Below are 7,650 nucleotides of genomic sequence, written 5' to 3' on the forward strand. Positions count from 1 at the left end.
GATCCAGCCCAGCCTGGGGCTTGTGCTCAGTGCTGAGTCTGCTTAGGATCCTCTCTCTCCCCCTGCTCCTCCCGCCACCCCCATCCCTCTCTTCCTCTATGTCTCTGAAACAAATAAATAAATAAAATCTTTAAGAAAAAAAAAGAGAGAACCTCAGAGATCTACTGCATGTTCACCTCCCATATCCTGTGAGTACTGATTGAGGCACACACCTAATAAAGGCTGGAAAATAATGAAATAAAACATAATAGAACTGTGAGAAGAAATGGACAAATCCAGAATTTTAGTCAGAGATTTCAACGCTTTTTCAATAAGTGATAGAACACATAAGCATACAGTCAATAAGGATATGGAATTTTGAATAATACTACCAAATTGACCTGAAAATTGTAGAAGGCATCACCCAACTACAATGTGATACATGTTATTTTAAACTTCACATACTCATTTGCCAAGATAGAACATATTCTGGGCCTAAACCGAGTCTTATAAGTTTAAAATTATTAGACTCATACAAAGTCTGCTCTTTGACCACAATTAAATTGGAGATAAAAGACCTAAAGAGCTCTAGAAAAATACTCAAATGACTGATAACTAAATAAAACTTTTAGATGACATATGGATAAAGTTTTTATTTTGTTTTAAGTAGGCTCTATGCCCAATGCGGGGCCTGAACTCACCGCCCTGAGATCAACAGTCGGATGCTCTACTGACTGAGCCAGCCAGGCGCTCCCAGATAAAGTTTTAAAAATGAAGAAAAAATATAAAGTATTTGAACTGAATGAGGATGTTAATATCAGAATTTGGTAAAGCAGGTTATGCATGCAAACAAATCAACGACCTCTGCTTCCTTCTTAAGAAACTAGAGAAAGAAGCACAAATCAAATCTGAAGTAAGAGAAGAAAGGAAATAAATGATATAGAAAGATCAAAATGAAAACAAGAGAACATTAATGAAATAAAAAAACTGGTTCTTTGACAAGATCAATAAACTTGATAAAACTCCTGCCAGACTGATCAGGAAAACAGAGAGAAGACACAGGTGATCGATCTCCAGGAAGGAGAAAAGTGACATCACCATAGATTTTACAGATAATAAAAGGATAATAAAGGAATATTACGAACAGCATTATACCTATAAATTCTACTACTCAGATGAAATAGACAAATTCCTTGAAAGGTTCAAACCACCAAAACTTATTCAAGAAGAAACAAACAAATAGCTTTTAATTTACTGAAGAAATTGAATTTGCAGTTAAAATCTCACCTATAAAACAAAACAAAACAAAACAAAACAAAACAAAAAAACCCAAACAACAAAACTTCAGGCCAAGGTGGTTTTGTTGTGAATTTTTCCAAACATTCAGAGAAAATATAACGCCAACTCTACCCAAACTCTTCCAGAAAATTGAAGAAGAGGCAATACTTTCCAATTCGTTCAGTAAAATTGCCCTGAGATCAAAAGTAGACAAAGACATTACATGAAAACAATTATAGACCATTATCCCTCATCAGCATAGCTATAAAAATTCTAAAGAAATATTTAGAAATGAAATGTACCAATTTATAGAAAGGGTAATACATCAGTACCATGTGGGGTTTAGTCCCTGGAATGAAAGTTTGGTTTAACATTCAAAAATCAATGTAAATTATCCCATTAATAAACTAAAAAAAAAAAAGAAAAACTGTGGGATCATCTGACTATAGCAAAAACACTTGGCATGTTAGTTACTGCTCATACACACAATGATATAAATTGTGAGATGTTGTCAAGATAATATACACTTGGCAGGATTGTGTGTGTGTGTGTGTGTGTGTGCGCATGCACACGTGTGCACATACTTCATTTGTGTGTGTGTGTGTGTAAGATGCTTATATCGTGTCCTTTGCCTTCAAATACTTCAGACTAAATTTCCGAAGAATGCAGTTGTCCTTTTACATAACCACGGTGCTGTTATCAACTTCAGTAAATTTAACATTGGTATAATATTTTTACCTAATATAGCATCCATATTCCAATTTTGTCACTTGACTCAATAATGTCCTTTATAGCATTTTTTTCCTCCTCCAGAACAGAATCCCATATATCAGCAATTGCATTTAGTTATACTGTGTCTCTTTAGCCTTCTGTTACCTGGAGCATTTCCACATCTTTTCATTGTCTTTTATGATATGAACATTAAAAAAATATATAGTCACCCCCCATCTACCTTTTCTAAATGGAACATCCTCAATGGGGGTTGACTGGTATTTCCTCATTTTCTGATTCAGGCTACTCTTTACTCCTAGATGGTGTTGCATCCTTCTCTGTGTATCACAAATGCAGGCACACGATATCCATCTGTCTCTCAGAGTTGAGGTTAATTTTGATCACTGTCTCAAGGTTCTGGATTTCTCTGATAGGTAATTGCTGCTTTTTACTCTTTATAATTAATAAGCAGTCTGTGGGAATACATTTTAAGACCAACCATGTAAATGTCTTCTTTTTTCTTTTGTTTTTTCAAATTTCCCTAGATTTAGTATTCATTGATGATTCTTGCCTGATGCAATCTTTATTCTAATATGATGATTTCAACTCCAGGATCCTGCATTTACCAGCTGGCATTCTGCTTTCTACTATATGCAACAGCTTTCCTTTCCCCTGTTCATTTATATTGGTAAGAACTAATAAATTTCTATTTCTTCAATGGTTTATAATTCATTACTTAATTGTTTGATAGCTATTCCCCACCCACCCCCAACCCCCAGGTTGACCCCGCAATTTGGCACCTGTGTCTGTGTGATGCACCTCATCATTTTTACTTTCTGGCAATATATTCCAGGCTCATCTTGAACCTGTCCTGCCCCAGCCCTGGAATCAGTCATTTCTTCAAAAAACATTTCTTTTAATGGAGAATGGCACTAGGGACCAAAATTTGGGTTCTAGATGACAGTCACTATATTTTGATACCTTCTCTATTAAGTAAAAACATTATTTTAGCACTATTAGAGCTAGGTTATCTGGATCTAAGGTTACTATTTGCTACTTCCCCTCTATTCTTTAATATTTAAAAAAATTCAGTTGTATTTATAACATAATACACATTCATTGTAAAAAGGAAGTGAAACAACTGAAACAGATATGAGGAAGCAACACAACCAAAATAAAACCCCAAAACACTTTAATTCTTACCAATCAGCACTTACTTCCTGTTATCATTTTGGCTCATCTGCATCATAACTGGGTGCTGTGCTAAAGATTTAGTGGGAGTAATCTACTGACTAGGTAAAGAATTGTCTTTTTACTCTAACAAGAAAGTTCCTTCAACTGATCTTCGGGTGGGGGAATGGGTACATGGAAGGGTGGGAATGATTTATCAGTAAGAAACTGATGGCAATTAATGCCCCCAACCCTAACCCTAGTTAAGTACGGGTTTGTGTTTCTAAGCTATGGACCTATCCTGATACACAATTATTGGAGAAAGGGACTAAATAAGTATTTTGTATTCCAAGGAATGACAGGATGGATGACATAACTCTTGGGGCTCTAAGGGGTGAAGGGAAGGTGGTATGCTTTAACTCTATTAGACAGTGATTAATAGACTGTCAAGTTCCTCAGAGATGTACAGTCTTGGTCTCATGTTGAGGAGTCGTAAGTGATCCAAGAAGACACTGGGGCACAGCAAGGTATGAACGGGGAGATGGCAGGTGCCCCTGTGCCATGCTGACCACTGATCCCTCTGTACTGATTTTCTGCTTACCATGTAATAAGGATTCTTCTCGGTTTTGAGCCTCAGAGAGAGCACCACCAGGTCATCTGGTCACTCTCATGAGGGGGCCTCTAGTGGCTTTTATACAACTTATAGAAGTCTCTCTCTCTCTCTCTCTCTCTTTCTCTCTATGGCATTTGATAATTTCTATCATTAAAAGAAAATAAAATACAGTTGAACTCATACAACCATAAGTTTTCACCACTTACTAAGTACCGGTCACTGTGCACTATACTAAGGATTCAAATACGGAAAAAGTCAAAAGTCTACCTTAGCATGCTTTATTAGTATCATTGGCCTCACAGGGTTGGCACAAAGTGCCTTTGGAATAGAGGAAAAGCTTCATCTAAGTCAAGGATGACAGGAGACACAAATTGGGGTGAGTGAACCCTTCCTGGTTCTCATAGTGACTGAGCTTGATCTACCTGCCATCCTAATTAGTCGTATAATTTCTGACTGGAATTTGAAATGAGAACATGGATAGAAAACTACTGGTCGTAAGTCATCGTGAGGCAATAGAGAGAGGATCCAAAAGCTCCTGCTGAGAGGTCCTTGGAACTATCCTGCTTTCTGTTCTCCCCAAGGAGAATCTTCAGGTCCTTCCCAAGGAGAATCTTCAGGTCCTCCTGAAGGCATCCAGTATCCTTCCAATATGTCTTCTGTTTCCATATCTCAGCCACAATCCATTTCTGTCCCTGCAACCCATGAAATTTGCCAGGCATTGGAGGTTTCAGAATAAAGGAAGCATTTGAATTGAGACTTGAAGGATAAACATACATTATTATATATTAAAAATACCTCTTTTCTTCAGCAATCCACCTACTTCAAGTTCTTGAGCAGATGAAAGTAGAGATGTATGTTCATGGCATTGCCAGTTTAATACTATTTCTTTCATGACAAGAGAAGTTTATATACACATATTATATAATTTTTAAAAAGATTTTATTTATTTATTCATGAGAGATAGAGAGAGAGGGAGAGAGAGAGAGAAAGAGAGGCAGAGACCCAGGCAGAGGGAGAAGCAGGCTCCACGCAGGGAGCCCGACGTGGGATTCGATCCCAGGTCTCCAGGATCAAGCCCTGGGCTGAACTCAGCGCTAAACCACTGAGCCACCAGGCTGCCCAAATTATATAATTTTTAAAAACTATACATATCTAAAACCGGGAAAGCTTAAATAATTTAACTGGAATACTCAAAACTGATCCTTTATTTGCAAAACATAACATAGAAACTCAATAGAATAATAGTCTATTAAATACAATTATTGTAGAATGCTTAAGGCTAAAATTTTGACTCTAGCAAAGCTTATAAAAAATGATTATGTTAAGGTCTTACTTGTTTATTACAGAGATCAGGTAAGTGCGGAACCAAATCAATCAGTTGATTTATTTACCTTAATCAAATAAAAAGTCAATTAAGTTGAAGGGAAAAAAAGTCAATCACTTTAGATAAAAATAAATAAAATCAGTGTTGAATTGAAGGTTCCTTTTTGAGAGTAACTGGGTTGGCATAGCCAGAAAGAGCTGCGGAGTTGAAGATAAGATGAAAAGTTTTGATCTTAGAAAGTTTTTGGTGAAATCCTTTCAGTCTGGTCATTCCATTCAGAAGGCAATGAATATTTCTGCAGAGAATTCCAGGGATTGGGAGGTAGAAGAGACCAGGATAGTGGAAAGGAATCCGCAATTTTATGTTTTCTCGGGGATATAATGGAGCATGTGTGAACTTGCTCTCCTTAGGAATATAGCATCATGGTAGGAATTTGCCAAGCTAATCTAATTTTGCCATGTAATTCACAGATTTAAACCCGTCATCTCTCTTCAGACTCTCCAAAGGAATCTAAGGATTTACAGCTTTTCCTGTATGAAGGATTGGAGGATTTTCTGACCTAAATTCTTGGTCTATTGGAGATTACTTTGACAATTTCTTAAATTTGGGATTCGTGTGTCTAAAAACCCACAAGGCTTCAAGGTGCTGACAAATTCTCAGGAGCCTCTTAACTGTGGGGTGACCAAGTGCTTTGCTAACCGAGCAAGCAACCGTACAAGTCTCTCACATCCGAATCCCATCCTGGAAATACAGCAGAGGATGAGACAAAATTGGGACATCAGCTATTCATACACCAAGTAGGTTACATTGATGGAATCAAGAAAAGCATTTGTCTTTAAATATTTAGAATTTTTGTCTGTATAGACACAAACCAAAGGAGTCTATCAACATGGCTTGTCTTCAAAGCTCTCATAAATAAATAAAACCCAGGTTAGTGAGGTAGATATCAAAAGATTTGGATATCACTTTGTTTTTAAATTTTGTTGCTTTTAAAATTTACTTAGGAAGTCAAAAATTGATAATATATGCAGATGATTGAAAATCCAGAAGTACCAATAAGCTTAACATTAAAAAGAAGTCTCTGACCAATCTTTATTTCTTGCTGCTCAAATACAATCTCTTGACTTGTTAAACTGTTTCTATTCTTTTTTTTTTTTTAAGTTTATTTACTTAAATAATCTCTGCACCCAATGTGGGGCTTGAACTCACAACCCTGAGATCTTCCGACTGAGCCAGCCAGATGCCCCCGTTTCTTCTATTCTTAAGTCTGTATTTCTAAATGATAAACTTGTACTATTTCTTCACGTTATTAATTTTAGGCATCCTGTTATGACAGATGCTGGCTACCTTGCCCGTCCTCTTACTCATCTCCTATTCCATGCTACTGCTTTAATTAAATCAACGTAGTGTGAGATCATTATAACCTTGTAAATACTGTTTACTGTAAATATACCATGACTCATTTCTCTTTTCTGCAGCAATTTTTTTTTTGTTATTGTTTCTCACTTGTAACACTTGCTATTCATATACCCTCAATGCTGTCCTCAACCAAAGTACTCCATAAAATCAACTGAACTACTGAATAGCTTTTTCTGGAAAACATGATTGAAGTCTCTTATTCTCTCCAACAGAGGCTGCATGGCCCATTACCTGGGAATCCTCTTTGACACTTTATTGGATTGACTCCATTTCCTCTCACATTTCATATTTTCTTCTTTTTCATTTTACTCCCTGATTTTGCTGGAGCCCATTCTTCAGTGGCTCCTTTCGAAAGATTGCACAGGAAGTGAAGTATCTTATCCTCTTTGTATCCGAATATGTCTTTATTCTGTGCTCCTCTTTGAATGATGAGTTGAGACTGAAAATTATTTTGCTTCATCATTTTGAAGTTGTTCCACTGTCTTTTGGACTTACAATATCATTTCTTGAGAAGTCAATACCATTCTCAGCCCCAATCTGTTTTATGTGGCCTAAGGTTTTTACATTTGAAATTTTTAGTATCTTTCCTAAAGATGCATTATTGTGAGTCTTTTTCCATTTAATATGTCATGCATTTGGTGGACTCTTTCAGTCTGGAGACTTGTACTTTCATTTTGGGAAATACACTCATATTGTTTCTTTGACTATTTCTCTTCCATATTTTTTAAAAGATTTTTAATTTATTTATTCATGAAAGAGAGAGGCAGAGACACAAGGCAGAGGGAGGAGCAGGCTCCATGCAGGGAGCCCGACGTGGGACTTGATCTCAGGTCTCCAGAATCACGCGCTGGGCTGAAGGTAGGCACTAAACCGCTGAGCAACCTGGGCTGTCCTCTTTTCCATAATTTCCTCTAATCTCTCTTTCTAGAATTCATCTTGATTAGATATTGGGCTTCCCAGCTTGAATCTCTAGACTTGATTTTTTTTTAATGTTTTCTGCCTTTTTATTTTTTTGTTTAAATATGAGAGTTTTCAATAACTGTCTCCTGCTGCTTTGAATTTTGACATTTGAATTTGACTATTTAAAAAAAGATTTTTTTTATTTATTTATTTGAGAGAGAGTGCATGTACACAAGAGGAGGACGGACAGAAAGAG

At 36.5% G+C, this 7,650-nt stretch overlaps 1 long non-coding RNA gene across 1 annotated transcript; it reads left to right on the top strand.

Annotated features, from left to right (window-relative positions):
* The first annotated feature begins 2,283 nt into the window (after window positions 1-2,283).
* Window positions 2,284-5,906, top strand: LOC119867848. Its single transcript, XR_005384812.1, has 3 exons — window positions 2,284-2,402; window positions 2,514-2,656; window positions 5,546-5,906. It is a non-coding gene; the product is annotated as an uncharacterized LOC119867848 (long non-coding RNA).
* Window positions 5,907-7,650: the final 1,744 nt, after the last annotated feature.

This window comes from Canis lupus, chromosome 36, assembly GCF_011100685.1.
Source record: "Canis lupus familiaris isolate Mischka breed German Shepherd chromosome 36, alternate assembly UU_Cfam_GSD_1.0, whole genome shotgun sequence".
NCBI lineage: Eukaryota > Metazoa > Chordata > Mammalia > Carnivora > Canidae > Canis > Canis lupus.